The sequence below is a fragment of the Stegostoma tigrinum genome, chromosome 20, assembly GCF_030684315.1.
Source record: "Stegostoma tigrinum isolate sSteTig4 chromosome 20, sSteTig4.hap1, whole genome shotgun sequence".
In the NCBI taxonomy this organism is placed as follows: Eukaryota; Metazoa; Chordata; class Chondrichthyes; order Orectolobiformes; family Stegostomatidae; genus Stegostoma; species Stegostoma tigrinum.
The window spans coordinates 19,303,348-19,319,871 of record NC_081373.1 but is presented as its reverse complement, the minus strand read 5'-3'; the positions used below and the strand labels follow the sequence as shown (position 1 = coordinate 19,319,871).

Sequence of the window (16,524 nt, the reverse complement as noted above, 5' to 3'; positions counted from 1 at the left end):
CTTCCACGTTGTGGGGCTTCCTATATAAACAGTTCCTTTCCATTCTTCCAGCCAGGATTGGTAGTCTACCTATTGTAAATATTTAAGGCTCTCTTGATCAGTTTTAGGCATTTTCTGAACAAACATGTTCAGAGATGTCATCAAGCACCTCTGGAGGAGGGGGGACCCAACCCAGATCTCTGACTCAGAGACAGAAGCACCACCATTGTGCCACAATAATACCTCCTGATCACTTCTATTCTAGGCAACACATTCATTAACTGGTTCGCTAATGGAGAAAGTGGAATATCACATCAAAATCAAAGAGAACATTCGTCTTGAATAAGAAAGTAAGTTTGATCGGGGGAGACAGTGGCATGGTGGTAAGTGCTAGCAATCCAAAGGCCCAGACTGATGGGATGGGGAAGTTGGTTCAAATCCCAATACAGCAACTGGAACTTAAATTCAATTAATAAATCTGGAATGTCAAGTTTGACTGAATAATGGTGATATAAAACTATCATTGAATGTCAAATTGAGTCATCTGGCTCATGAATAACCTTTAACAGAATGAAATCTGCCATCCTTACCTGATCTGGCTTACACATGACTCCAGACCCAAGACAGTGTGTTTCACTTTTAACTGAGCAAGTCACTCAGTTGAAGGAATGGGCAATAAATGACAGCCTAGCCAGTGACACCCACATCCCATGAATGAATATGGAGAAATATTGTTTCTATTAAATGGAGATTTGACCTCTGGATATCATTGAAAGGACCAAACTGTTGAATCAAAAAGGAAATCAATTAAAGTGAAGACTGGCATAGTTTTCTGCTTCTTGTGAGGTTATTAATCATAATGGAATGCATTTCAGATTTTTATGGCAGGGAAGATTAATAACACAAGGACAAGCGACAAGAGTGAGACAAGTTCCAAAAATTGTCACAAGTAGCACAGTTTGCTGCTGTAGTATGCCATTGCATAAATTGTCCCAGGAGATAGTAAAGATGTTTTGTTTCTTTATTTGATCTGAATGATAACAAGCCACTTGTCTCAGCAGCCAAGGGACTGGACTGTGTTCATATAGGTAGATTATTTAAATTAGAAAGGACATGAAGTGCTGGGTGTCATGCATTTAAAGTTGCATAAGGGTAGAAGTAGGTTAGATAGCAGAGATTCTCTTTTCCCAAAGGATAGTAGATTGATGAAACCAGCTGCTAGCTAATACAGTAATTGGAGATTCACTTCATGTCTTCAAAGGAATGGTTGGTTAATTCCTAGGTGGGTCTGGGATCATGCTTATAACAGCAGAAAATATACCAACTAACATAACCTATGGATAATGCATTCTCTTGACTCGTTTTGATCACTAAGGAAAGTTTCAAAGGAATTTTCAATGCTGCATTACTCGTCTCTGCCTTCCTTCTGATCATCTGCTCGTTAAATCCTGATTTGTTACTGCTAGATTTTTCTTTAAAGAAACAACTTAATAAGACCCACCGCTAGATCAAGTGGGACTTGAACCAGAAAATCCAGACCCAGAGATAAGGACATTGCCACTATACCACAAGTGCCCCATTGATGCTTCTATCATCTCCTAGCCAACATGCTCCTTGAATCTTTTGTAAATTTATAAAACTTTGATCCACAATCTCACTTACTCCGGTTTCCATTCACAGATTCCCCATGTTCTCACTGACCTGAATTGGCTCCCAGTCAGGCAACACAGCAATTTAAAAATTCTTGTCTTTCTTTTAAACTTCCTTGATGTCCATGCCTCTCTCTTTCTATGTAACCTCCTTCAGTCCTGAAATCTGTTTGCTCTAAACCATATGAGCATACAGCTACACAGTAAGTGGAATATAACTTGCAGGCAGTATACAGACATGCACAAGCAGTGCTCACTTTAAAATATACACATACATGGCTATGCTTTGATCTTAAGGGGACAATACAGAACTACAACTGAATGAGCCCTGCAGACAAACATTAGGTGGTACATTGCCAAAAATCCTCTGAGACACTGCTCCTCTGATACTGACCTCTTGTGCATCCTTGATTCTAATTGCTTCACCATTCATTGGCAGCTGTGTCTTCAGCTGCCTGTATCCTCAGTTCTGGAATTTCTTCCCTAAACTTATCTGCCTCTCTATCCTTCTTTCCTTCATTAAGATATTCCACAAAACCTATCTTTGTCCAAACATTTTGCTATCACTCTTAATATCATGTTATATGTGGTTCAGGATCAAGTTTTTGTTGATACCCTTTTTTAAAAGCTTTGGAATATTTAAACACTACTTAAATGCAAGCAGTTGTTTTTGTAAATTGACCATATTCTTTTTTTAAAAATCTGCTTTGTGGCCTCATGCAGAAGGGATTACGTATCTGGTGATGCGGCTTTTAAATCATGTTCCTTTATGGTTTCTCGTTGATATGTGACAGATGCGATGGACAAGTTGATTTCCATTTCCCCTTATTCTGCAGAATGTTTAAAGCAAACGACCTACCTTTTTTCTCGCCATGCCATTCTTTTCTCCACTTCAACTTACTGAATGCAACATTGGAAAGAAGTTTGGCATAAGAACCTGAAGGCATTTCTCCTTGATTTAATGGTGATGATTACGGTTCAGACACATCCCCGATAAATAAAATCTAAAACATATGTGGTAATCCTGCATTAATACTTCTCATTATGAATATGTTCGTGTCTTATTTGATCAGAAAGAACAAGAGGAAGATGTGTTATTGTCATGGATACATATTGAATTTGCCTGCCATTAATGCACCATACTTACTGACTTGAAAACTAACACTTCTACAATATTTATTCTTAGAGCATCTGCACATTCTTTTCAACAAAGATTTCTATCTTTAAAAGTTGCCAGTAAGACAAATAGGCTACTGTTTTCATCAGATGTTTCTTTTCACTAATCAGAAGTTACTTCAAATTAAACTGGAGCTACAAGAATTCCCTTTGACCACACACATACACTTATAAATATCAAGAATGTACTTTCTGCTTCAACCCAATTTTCCTGTAACATTTTCCATTTGTTTTGCTCCAATCACTAATATAAACTCACAATGGTAAAGGAAGAATGAGATGTGCAAATTTGAGGGTAATTAGGCATAGTCCTGTGGGCTTTTATGTACATGTGGCAACAGCATTTTGACATTTCTATTGAAGTGCACCAGAATTCCTTATTTAACACCTGTTAGCCCTAATTTTGTTTCCGGAGAAGCATTCCACTGGACACACTAGATTTCAAATCATTTATCACTTCTAAAGTGTTTCCACATGTTTCAAGAACTAGCTGTGCCCTGGGCACATCTTTTTTCTGACTGCATGAAAAAAACACTTGTTGCCCTGAAAAATGTCCTATCTGCTATGTTTCTCTGTGCTGATGTCTGGCAATTATTACTTTAAATTATGGATCTCTCGTACGAAGGGACTGGGGAGGGAGGGGAATTAGTGCATGCCAATGGTGCAGTGCAATAATTTGAAGACACTGTTGCCTTGAAATAATCTCGATGGGGTATCTGCCAATAAACAAAGAGCAAATGTCCTTTCCTGCGAGTGAAATTGTTGTGAGGCCTACAAGGCCCCAGGGAGTCACTAAAAATGTCAAATATGTTACAGTGCAGAATGAGTAAGAGTGGCACCAGCATGATCACACAAATTTTAAAAAAAAGGAAAAAAAACTACAAGTACCAGAGCTAGAAATTTCAAGTAAAATCTGCACAAACCCAAAATCTGTAACTGCATTTATTCTACTGCTTGTGACCAATGCAATGCTGTTTCAGGTGCTGTTCAGCATCAGAAAGGCCACAACAGTAAAAGTCCATGGGACACAAGTGCCAAGATGGATACAGAATTGACTCAGTGGCAGGAAGAACAGGTAATGGTCAAAGGGTATTTTTGTGACTAGAACTGAGGTTCCATGCAATACCAGGTTCCTTACTACTTGTAATATATGTTAGTGATGTAGACTTCAATGTAGGAGGCTTGATTAAGAATTGCAGATGATGTAAATATTGGCTCTGCAATTGACAGTGAAGAACAAAGCTTTAAACCATGCAAGCTTTTCAATGGAATAAATAGGGAGAGAGGGGGAGGCGGACCGAAGATGGACAGTAAAGAAGATAGGTGGAGAGAGTATAGGTGGGGAGGTAGGGAGGGGATAGGTCAGTCCAGGGAAGACGGACAGGTCAAGGAGGTGGGATGAGGTTAGTAGGTATGGGGGTGCGGCTTGGGGTGGGAGGAAGGGATGGGTGAGAGGAAGAACAGGTTAGGGAGGCAGAGACAGGTTGGACTGGTTTTGGGATGCAGTGGGTGGGGGGGAGGAGCTGGGCTGGTTGTGTGGTGCAGTGGGGGGAGGGGACGAACTGGGCTGGTTTAGGGATGCAGTAGGGGAAGGGGAGATTTTGAAACTGGTGAAGTCCACATTGATACCATATGGCTGCAGGGTTCCCAGGCGGAATATGAGTTGCTGTTCCTGCAACCTTCGGGTGGCATCATTGTGGCAGTGCAGGAGGCCCATGATGGACATGTCATCTAGAGAATGGGAGGGGGAGTGGAAATGGTTTGTGACTGCAAGGTGCAGTTGTTTGTTGTGAACTGAGCGGAGGTGTTCTGCAAAGCGGTCCCCAAGCCTCAGCTTGGTTTCCCCAATGTAGAGGACGCCACGCCGGGTACAGTGGATGGAGTATACCACATTGGCAGATGTGCAGGTGAACCTCTGCATAATGTGGAATGTCATCTTGGGGCCTGGGATGGGGGTGAGGGAGGAGGTGTGGGGGCAAGTGTAGCATTTCCTGCGGTTGCAGGGGAAGGTGCCGGGTGTGGAGGGGTTGGAGGGCAGTGTGGAGCGAACAAGGGAGTATGCTACACTTGCCCCCACACCTCCTCCCTCACCCCTATCCCAGGCCCCAAGATGATATTCCACATTAAGCAGAGGTTCAGCTGCACATCTGCCAATGTGGTATACTCCATCCACTGTACCTGGCGTGGCGTCCTCTACATTGGGGAAACCAAGCTGAGGCTTGGAGACCGCTTTGCAGAACACCTCCGCTCAGTTCGCAACAAACAACTGCACCTCCCAGTCGCGAACCATTTCCACTCCCCCTCCCAGTCGCGAACCATTTCCACTCCCCCTCCCATTCTCTAGATGACATGTCCATCATGGGCCTCCTGCAGTGCCACAATGATGCCACCCGAAGGTTGCAGGAACAGCAACTCATATTCCGCCTGGGAACCCTGCAGCCTAATGGTATCAATGTGGACTTCACCAGTTTCAAAATCTCCCCTTCCCCTACTGCATCCCTAAACCAGCCCAGTTTGTCCCCTCCCCCCACTGCACCACACAACCAGCCCAGCTCTTCCCCCCCCCCCCCACCCACTGCATCCCAAAACCAGTCCAACCTGTCTCTGCCTCCCTAACCGGTTCTTCCTCTCACCCATCCCTTCCTCCCACCCCAAGCCGCACCCCCATCTACCTACTAACCTCATCCCATCTCCTTGACCTGTCCGTCTTCCCTGGACTGACCTATCCCCTCCCTACCTCCCCACCTATACTCTCTCCACCTATCTTCTTTACTGTCCATCTTCGGTCCGCCTCCCCCTCTCTCCCTATTTATTCCAGCTCCCTCTCCCCGTTCCCCTCTCTGATGAAGGGTCTAGGCCCGAAATGTCAGCTTTTGTGCTCCTGAGATGCTGCTTGGCCTGCTGTGTTCATTCAGCCTCACGTTTTATTATCTTGGAATTCTCCAGCATCTGCAGTTCCCATTATCTCTGAAGCTTTTCAATGGGCTGGTCAGTTGAATAGAAATGTGGCAAATGGAATACAATCAAAGAACAATGAGCGAGGGCAGACATGGGAAAGAAACCCCTAATAAGGGGTAGGATACTGAGAAATTTAGAGAACAGTGCAGTTTAGAGTTCATGTCCACCCCCAAATCCCTGAATGCAGCAGGACAGGTAGATAAAGTAATTAAGAAGGCATAGAAGATACTTCCCTAATAGACTAGACATCGAATAGCGTAGCATGGAGGTTGTGTTAGAACAGTATAAAATATTAAACAGGCCACAGTTGGAGTACTGGAACATTACTGGTTCTGATCACTGAATTTCAGGTTCTGACTGCTGAATTACAGGAAGTATGTGATTGTTATAGAGGACAGAGTGCATTTTTAACGATATTTACAAGACTGGAAAGTTGATGCTATGAGGAAAGATTTGATGTACTGGTGTTGTTTTCTTAAGAGTAGAGGAGGCTCAGCACAAACTTAAATGAATGTGTAAAATTGCAATGGACCTAGACAGAGTGCATTGGATGCATCTATTTCTGTTAGAGGAGAGGCTAATAACGAAAGGGTATGGAATCAAAATAACTGATGAAAAGGTCAGAAGGGAGTTGAGCAGACATCTTTTCAACCAGAGGTTGGGGCGAATCTGGAATTCACTGCTCGACAGGGTGGTCATCTCAGAAAGCTACTTTGCATTTTAAAAAAGTATTAATGGATAACGTCTTGAAGAGCTATAGTCTTGGGTTGTGAACCAAGAGCTGGAAATGTGGCATTAGGTTAGTTAGTTATTTTGTTCTGCACAGACAAGATTGGTGGAATGGCCTATTTCTGTACTGTATAGCCAGCTCACAAGGTTTAAATATGGACCATACTAAAGGCAAGTGTGACATACTAGCTCCAAGTTGCAGCCTCACAGTTGATTTTTGGTGCCAATTAGATATATGTCTCACCTTTTTTATAATTTCAAAATTAAGAGAGAGTTTGTTCTCCCTAATATTAAAATGTAGCCACCCTGTAAATAAAGTTCTGCAAGCTTGTTATATATTTGTGTATGACCTATTCTCACAGACAGAGGGGAGGATGTAGCCTTCAGCATGACATGGTTTACAAGCTGTATGTTCCATTTACTTAGCAGTCTGTTAGATTCTGGGGGTTTGTGACCACAGTAACCTAACATAGGCAGTTGACCATTTGCAAAGGATTTTCTGATAATTTATTAAGTTTGTAAGAAGCAGGGATTCAAACATGATACATTTGTTAATTAGACATAAACAAAATACAACCGGTGACAATTGATGATGTTTCACTGTTACCAAAGGACAAAAAGGCTATTGCAATGGAGTGTGTCAATCTCAGTAAAGTTTTAGAGGCAGTGCCTTGCCACCCAGCCAAGGTAACAGGGAACTCTTGTCTGGGTCATCCCTCCATCTCTTCTGGTCCAACTTCCATCTGAAGAAGACAGCTCCCTGATGAGCTCTGCCCCCTACAAGGACTGCTTGTGATTCTGACCACTGGTTAATATACCCTATTTTTGTGCTGGCAATCTATGTTGTGTCAATCAATTGTCTATATCCTTTCAGTAAATGCATATGGGACAACTATGGATAACTTTAGAATTGCCATTGTCTCCTTGCCGACCTTCACCTGTGGAGTAATTTGCATTGTTGTTAGAAAAACTTTTATTTGTTTAACTACTGCATTGATGGGGATATCATGCCATATAATTAGTTGACATAAGCTTATGGAAGATAGTGGTCTTGGGGGTATTTATTGTCATCCTTCTTTTATCCTTGTTATTGGTGATTGTTTGTCGAGTTTTGAGAAGATTTGTAGCTCAGGTTGAGGTTCTGGATGTGAGTTTGCTCACTGAGCTGGAAGGTTTGTTTTCAGACGTTTCGTCACCATTCTAGGTAACATCATCAGCTTCACTGGAGGCTCACTGATGATGTTACCTAGAATGGTGACGAAACGTCTGAAAACAAACCTTCCAGCTCAGCGAGCAAACTCACATCCAGTGATTGTTTATATTTGGCAGAGGAAGTAATTGGTGTAACGGCAGTACATGAGATAGCACACAAATCTGGAAATACTACAAAAATTCAGTTTTAAAACGACTTCAATTTCTAACAATCTCACCACTATCAACAGAGATGAAACAGGAAATGGTATCAAGTATCTTTGTTGAGGTGCTTTCTCCTTGCATTAAAATTTTTTTGCAAGTTTATCACATTTACTATATTACTCATGATCACTCTTGTAGCTCAGGTATTTTAGAGCTCTTGTAAAATGATTAATATAAAGCAAGAGTAACTTTTAACCATATTTTAATTAATTATTTATGAAGAACGTTTTCAGAGAAAGTCTTTTAAAAGAAGTAAATGTAAGTTAATATCAGACTCCTGAATCGAAAAGCCCAATCACTGATGATAAGAACAATGTTACAATAAGCTGTGAAAAGAAGAAAAATGTATTTCTAGCCCTAAATTTAACATAATTGAAGATATCTGGACAATGGACGAAGATAGTGAGCTGATTTAGTAAATGTTCCATTGCACAGTTCTTTGAAGTGTTTTTGCGCACTGAAGGCTTTATCAGATCTGTGATAATTGTACACTTGCAAACATGACTCTTTCGAGTGGAAAGCTGTTCGTACAATACAAGTGTATTTCACAGCAGGATTCATTTCTGAAGCTGATAAATTACTTGGGTTTCCCACGTGGCTTGGGCTGCAGGTGTTGAGGCTGGGAAGGCACAGCACTCCTGCAAGGTCAATAGTTTGGGAGGAAGTCGGGGAGGGGGGTGCGGGGGCGTGTGTTGCTGCTGGGAGAGGGTTGGTTGAAGGACCTCACAGCAGCAGTGATTGTGAAGAATGCCTTCAAGCAATTTTGAAGGTAAAACCAAATGTCCCAGGAACAATGTTACCAAGAGTAAGGTTAAATACAAACACAACAGTTTGTACCTCATCTTGTGCTCTTGAAGCATTAGCTGTCTTCATTCTTTAAGGATATTGTATCTGGAAGAACCTGCTTTTCATAAAGGTTCAATTAAAAAGTAGACATTTCTCATTTATATAAAATTAATAAGCACAGTACTTACTAAATATGGCTATCACATTGTACGTAAGCTTACCTTTTTTGGATGAAGTATCTGACAGCAGACTAATGTGCTTAATTGAAAAATGGCTAGTGAAAATGTGTATTAATCTGATATGACTTAGGTTAATAGCAAAGAGCACAAAACTGCTAATTTGAATTTCATTAAGACGTTCTGTTTTATCCCCTTCTGAATATCTTAACCTTTGAAAGTCCTTTAAGCAGGCTTAGTTCTATATTTTGGGAAAAGAAAGGGATTATTTGAAAAGATGATTTGGATATTTAATGGAGGTTTACGATGATCATCATTACATGAACCCCGATACACCAAACAGTTGTAAATTATCCTATTGGCTGAGTTGGATACGTAGAATTGAAAAATGAGAAAGCTCCTAAGAAAGCAGATAATAAAACAAAATACAGTGAACACTGTGAAGGGCTTCTCTGGATTTAAAACAAATATTTCCTTTCTCCCAGCAGTGGTGCTTTGGAAGCTTGTTGGTACCAGCAGGAGTGTGTCAACACATGGTGCAATTCATGATTCCATTCCATTACAAGTGCTTTATTATGTTAATTGCCAGTTTCTAGCAGCAGAGAGCATGCTGGGAGCACAGCAAGCTCTATTAGCCTTAGAGGCATCTTCAAGCATTAGTCATTTTGTCTGTGTATACAAAAATGGGACATGTACGGTAAACAAAACTCACACTATCACTGAAATCACTTGTATATTATTCAGCCCTTCTGCCCTCAGTTACAAATGATTCTGCCCATTGTTTAAATCCTCTATTTTTTGCATTATACTCTGCCAAGTAGTTGGCTGTTCTTCACTTTGCGTGCAATTTTAACTGAGTGTCACAACCTTCTGCCATGAATCCTTGTGTGACTGAACATGATTCTTAATCTGCAGATCTTTGGGCACATGGAGCAGGATGTCCCAAGAGGTAATAGGATCCTGAGTGCAAGATTTGATCCCTTTTTTTAATCTTTGCTGTTGCTCTGCGTCAATATTAAAGTGTTTGGATTCAAAGCACAGCACAATTTGATGGACCCCATTATGGATAATCAGTAGCCAGATCTTCCAGCTATTAATATCAACTTGAGAAAAGCTTCAGAATGTCTTTGTAGCGTTTTCTTTGTCCTGTCTTGAAACACTGGCCAATTGAGAGTTGCAAAAACAGGACCTGGCAGGAGAGATGTTTTTCAACCATTTGATTGCAGTATACAGTTCACCATAGCTCATTTTGCAGGTGTTTTACCTGAATGCTTATAAAGCTGGCTTCGATAAGGACACTAACATTTATTCAATACTCCCCCCATTCAATGCAGAGAATATGGTGAATTATTGTTTGTGGAATTTCTCTCACACTCTTGTGTGTCACTGATACACACTTCAGTCCTGTTCGAGTATGGGAGTGTGGTGGCATCAAATGCTTCATACTCTAGGACTCTTGTCGACTTGAGAATGGTTTGTTGTCAAACCCTTGGCCCTGTAGTTTATAGAAACTGATCGAGTCATAGATAACCTTGATATTGGTGGTTTTTTGAAAGAAGCGGCTGCTGAGACATCAGAAGAGCTCTATATATTGCACAGCCTCTCCTTCAATTTATATGGAAGAGGCACCAATCAAGTCTAGTTGATTTGAGTTTTGTTTTGGCAACATTCAAAGATAAGGATCAAAAGTGGCCAAATGGACAGTTTTGACTGTAATAACAAGGTGTAGACCCGGATGAACACAGCCAGCCAAGCAGCATCAGAGGAGCAGGCAGGCTGACCAGAAGAAGGGTCTAGGCCCGAAACATCAGCTTTCCTGCTCCTCTGATGCTGCTTGGCTGGCTGTGTTCATCCAGCTCTACACCTTGTTGTCTCAGATTCTCCAGCATCTGCAGTTCCTACTAGCTTTGACTGTAATTTGGCCCTTGGTCCATTTTATAGGGAAATGAAATATGGGGACTGGAAGGGAGCAGGGATCCAGAATCAGTACAAACTTAATTGTGGCAGAACAAAAAGCTGTAAGGCCTGCTCCTGCCCTTATTTCTTATGTTCAACCATTGGGCTTTAGGAAAGATATTAGAACGGGTTAGGTTAATTTTGTTGCAGTTTCTTCCTCCCTCTCTCTGAATGTTGTTCAAACCTGAAATATTATCAGGCAGTGAATTCATGTGCTATCAGTTTGGGCAGGAACAACATTGTGAAATCAACCATGAAATGATCACTTGGCACTGCACATTGTAATCTCAATTGGCTGCGTCATTTAAAGATAATAGTCGCATAACATTCCTTTTCTAGCTAAAGGATGGTGGCACATGACCTGTAAATAATGGATCATCCACTTTCAATAATTATTTCACCGCTGGGCTTCATCAAACACTAGGCCTGTCTGCGCCTTGTCCTGGAGTTAAAGTAAGATACAACCATTGCTATGAAGGCATCTAAATCTTGGTCCTGGCCTATGATCTTGTAATTTAGTCCCAAGAGCAGCCACTCATTAGATTTGAACATAACAAAGAACAATACAGCACAGGAACAGGCCCTTTGGCCCTCCAAGCCTGCATCAACACATTTTGCCCTTCCATTTAAAATTGTCTTCACTTACAAGATCCATATCCCTCTATTCTCATCCTATTCAGGTGCTTCCTCAATGCTGCTATTGTGTCAGTTTCCACCACCTCCTCTGGTAGCGCATTCCGTGCACTCACCACTCTGTGTGGAAAAACTTGCCTCACACACCTATTTTAAAATTCTCCTTCCCCTCAGCTTGAACCAGTGTCCCTTAGTAATTGACCCCTCCACCCTGGGGGAGAAAAGCTTCATACTTTCCATTCTACCCGTGCTATTCACAATCTTTATAAATTTCTTTCAGGTCACCCCTCAGCCTCCTGCATTCCAGTGAAAACATATCTAGTCTATCCAACCTTTCTTCATGGCTAAATTCCCCCAAATTTGCTTCACATATTCTTTCTGAAGAGGAGCATATGTATCTTGATCATTTTGTGATAATCTTTGTGTGTCTTTTTATTTGGCTACCAACACCAATTGGGAATTACAGTTGCCACATGGACTGTTGTTTTTATTTGTTTAATTGGGTTATAGTATTTGATACTGAGAGCTGGATGAACACAGAGGCCAAGCAGCATCAGAGGAGCAGAAAAGCTAACGTTTCGGGTCGGGACCCTTCTTCAGAAAGTGTTTGATACTGTTGTTTCTAGATGCTTGCCAAATTTGTTCAGCTAAACAGTAGTCATTTGTTTGGTGGGAGGATAGAATGAGTACATCAACTTTCAGTATTCTTTAAAAAGCTGATTAGTATGGTGCTCTTGAAAGGATATTCTGACATCTCCTCCAGGTTTATAAACAGTAAAATTGGAGTTAAAGGAGGGGTCGGATTATTTAAGGGTCAGCAATGGGATTTGTGTATAGACATTGAGGGCATCATTAAGATACCAAATTAAGGCTTTGTATGTGTCTTTGCCAAGGAAAATTACGTTACCAGCCGTAATGGAAGAGGAGATAGTTGAGATATGGTTTGGGCTTATACTTAGCAAAGAGGAGAGATTAAAGCAGTCTGCTGTACTTAAAGTTGATAAATCACTGGGGCTTTATAAAATGCTTCTAAGGATACTGCGGGAAGAAAGGATGGACATTTTGGAAGGATTGGCCAAAATCATTCAATCTTTAGGTACAGGGGTAATACCAGGGGAAAGAAACATTGCAACTGTGACAAATTTCTTCAAATATAAAAATGTAAGGATAGACCCAGTAATTGCAGATCTTCTTTCTCTTCAGTTACTCTACCTCAAAAATATATAATTGGCTGTGTGAGCACATTCAAGAATCTTTCTTTCTTGCAAAATTATAGCACTTCCATTTAAAATCATCTCTCTGAGAAGTCGGAATCGTGGCAAGATGAAGAATGTGACAATTGCACCTACACAGATTGAAATATTAACACCTTTAAGCATTTTATTTTTTGGTGGCCTCTTTCCTTTGATTATGTGCTTCCAAATATTATTTTGTCAAGTTCAGGCTATGAGTTTGTTAGAAAGAACTTAACATACGGGTGTGCTGCGTGGAAATAATTAAATTACTTTGCATTTTCTTTCTCATTCCTTTGTCATTTAAGTAAAATATTACTGGTCCATAGTGGAATGACTGCAAGGAACTGTGTTTGACTGGTAAGTATATTAGTCCTTGCTTGTTACTAGTATTTGAGATGCGACTATAAATGCAATGATGAATGATTTAGAGGAAGTGTGCTTAATGGGTTTGTGATAAGTTTGAGGCATTTTGCACTTAAATGCTTTAGAGTGTACACACTATTCTTACACAGCTTATTTTTGCATTTTCATTGAAATAAAGCACAACAAGAAAACGACTCTTATCAAAGTTTCCTTTTCAGTTTTTATGATGTCTATTATTTGATCCAACACTTTGCATCTTTGATAAGCTTAATTTTGGGACCAAGAATTGTGATTCTATTCTGGTGCCCTTTAAAGAGGAGAAAATTGCAGTGTGTGAACTAAATATTTTTTACATTAACTATAATGACAGTACTAAATCCTGCTAAACCAGGTGTGACATAATTCAGTGACCTTATTGGTTTCGTTGCATTCCCTACAGGGCATCACTCAGTCTGGAAAAACTACTCACAATTGATCCTTCACAGCATATCAGCCCCTACTCAGTTGCCATAAACCTCTCTGAACCCACATCAATAATAGATCCTGAACCTGCTTATTCTCAGTCTTTTTATACAAAAATGTTAATTATGATACATTAGCTCAAGAAAGAAGACAACCTACAGCCACTAGTCCTATGTCTCAGTCAACCCAGTATTTAAATCTTCACAACATCAAGAGGCAAATGAAGTATTGTTAGAATATTTGTACATAATTTGGACTGACAAAACAATTCCATATTAGGGTGGACGAGTGCAACGTGCTAGTAACAGAGAATTATTATTTGTGATGAGATTAGTATTTGTTTGAATCCACTTACATGCTGACTAATCAGAGGACAAAATCAGTAAAAAGCCTTGGAGATATCTTTAATCATTCATTCAACCATTTTTTGATCTGAGATGAGTGAATAATGAGACAATTCAAAAATGCCTTGAATGAAAGATAAAGAGAGACATATTTCTTAATATAAAGGTGCTAAAATGATAGGTAGGACATCATTAAGCCATGTTTTGCATGATAAATTGAAATAAGTTTGTCACTGGCAGGTAGAAATGGTACTACATGTATGAATTTCTTTTCCAAAATACCATGGGAACAATGGAAATTAATATTTTGAGGCACCATATTTAAGCCACGTGTCAATAAGTACAGATATGCAAATAACATAGATTACTATTTTTGGTATTCTGAAAGAAATTTATTCTCTCCATGCAGTGTAAAACCAGCAAACAGGTAATGAATGTACAATTTGCTAATGTTTTAACTGCTGTCAATGACTATCCCCCAAAGGTTCTTTTGTTTTGATTGGAGAACACTTGTGTCCTGATGGATCATATGACACAATGGCATCATCCTTCTGGCTTCAGATGACCACATACTCTCAGCTGCAAAGCACGCAGAAGCTACCAAACAATGCATTAATGAAGAAATCAACCACATTTATTATAGCCATTATGGGTACTATACTTCATCAATGGTCATGCTTTAACAAAGTTGTCAATCAAACAATCAACCAAATTGACTGCAAATTCTGACGGCCAGGCTTCCAACTGCTGAGAGGTAGAAGTCTCAATATCCATCGATTTCACCCTCTAAAGTGTTAACGCTGTAAATTAGAATTATTTTGGTTGGTTTAGTTTCCAAGCAACTTTTGATTCGAAAAAGGTGTGTGAGCAGTCTACCATCCCATGAAGTGCAGCCCTGGGTCCCAGATCAAACTTAATTGAAAGTCCCATGTAAGCTTTAACATCTGAACACAAAGGAAAATGTCACTGATTGCAGAGATTCTCAGAGGCACTCAGATCAAGGGTTTTGAGGAGGGATACCATCAAAGGCACTATTGTGCTAGGCAGATGAAAAGGACATAATCATCACATGGAGAGCTGATGGGGATGGAGCACCTGTTTGGAAGGATGCCAGAAGACCCACCTTGGAAGTACAAGGAGAATCCTACTGAATTGTTGGGAGATATTTGAGAATTTAAATACAAGGCTAGGTACCTGTTGAGAATGTGATATAATGCATAGATATGTTGGAGGGTTTTTGGTTGATTGTGTTAAGAAATTATGAGTGAATACCTCTTCTGCTGTTTGGTGCATTAGTTGCCTGCTACATAATGTTTAGTTGATGTTGATTTTATTTGGTTTGTTACAGTAAAAGTTTCAAAATATGAGATGTTTGATTTGTTATGTGTGTCATGGAGAAATTCATTTCTATTTTCAAAATTTATTGGCCTTTACAGGCATCGTAACATAGTTCTTGTGACTTGAAACCAAATATAATGTCTAAATAAGCACACATTTGTTCATGTATGTCAATAGATATGTTGCTCTTAAGTGTGATATTATGAATAGAATTAATAGAAATTATAAAGTTTTACTAACTGATAGAGTTAAGTGTCCAACAAATCCAATTTGTTTCAGTTAAAGACTTTTTGTTGAATAGTTTTTTTTCTGTCTTTTGTCTTTGAATGCCTCCATTTTCCAACTACTCCACGACATTGCTTTCCTCAGTGGTATTCCCATGGAGTCTGTTAATATTACTCCTTGCTTTACTGATTTCTGCACTAAAAATGTCTGTCCTTCTTTCTCAACCAATAACCTTGATCTGCTGTCTGGATCAGCACAGAATCAAGAGTGTGATTCAAAGGTGGATACCAAATTCAAAAACCCAATCTTATCATTATGAAGAGACTCCTTAATCAAATATTTACAGTAATTATATAATATCGAGCTACTTCTAATGGGATCTGCTACACAGCGCAATAGTGTCCAAAACAAATTTATTAAAAACAATATACTACTAATGCATCACCAATCAATGATTGAGTGTTAATCGTGGAAGCAAGATTTAAAACATGAGAGTATATCTCTTTCAAGGAAGTGTGTGAAGCTAAGTACTTTTCTCACATAAAACGTTGTTACCCCAGTGAGATCAGGTGAAAAATCTATCACAAGTACCACCTTTTATAAAATGCAGGCAAAAAGCATGGAAACTGATGAACTTAAATAATTATTTGTACCATCCACAATGCACTCCAGTCTCTATGGTGCCTGATGGTCACGGAAGCTCTCAAGCGTACCCACAGCCGCTCCAGGCAGGAACAAGGCTGTATAAGTCAGGCAGGCAGTGAGAGCGCCTCCCCCTTATGAGTCAAATGAAAAGCTAAATGACATGGGACACTTCCAAGTCATTTAGGTTCTTTGCACAATTGGATAACTAAAAATACTGTATCTTAAATAAACCCACTTGCCTAATTACTTGTTTCATCTAGATGAATCACTACTAATCCTATGTAAGTGTAAGAAAGGACTAATTACTGGACCCACTGGGAACTTTTGCATTCTGTATGTCCTGGGCAGCACCAATTAATGGAACAATTATTACCCTCCACTGTAGCATGTTTTCCTGGCTGGCTCCAATATGCTGATTAGATAGAAATACAGGGTAAAACTCTTACTGTGAACA

The 16,524-nt window shown here is 39.9% G+C and overlaps 1 long non-coding RNA gene across 1 annotated transcript in view; it reads left to right on the top strand.

The window, feature by feature from the left end:
- Positions 1–16,524, top strand: part of LOC125461992 (uncharacterized) — a 119,574-nt gene that overhangs the window by 79,811 nt on the left and 23,239 nt on the right. The window lies entirely within an intron of this gene.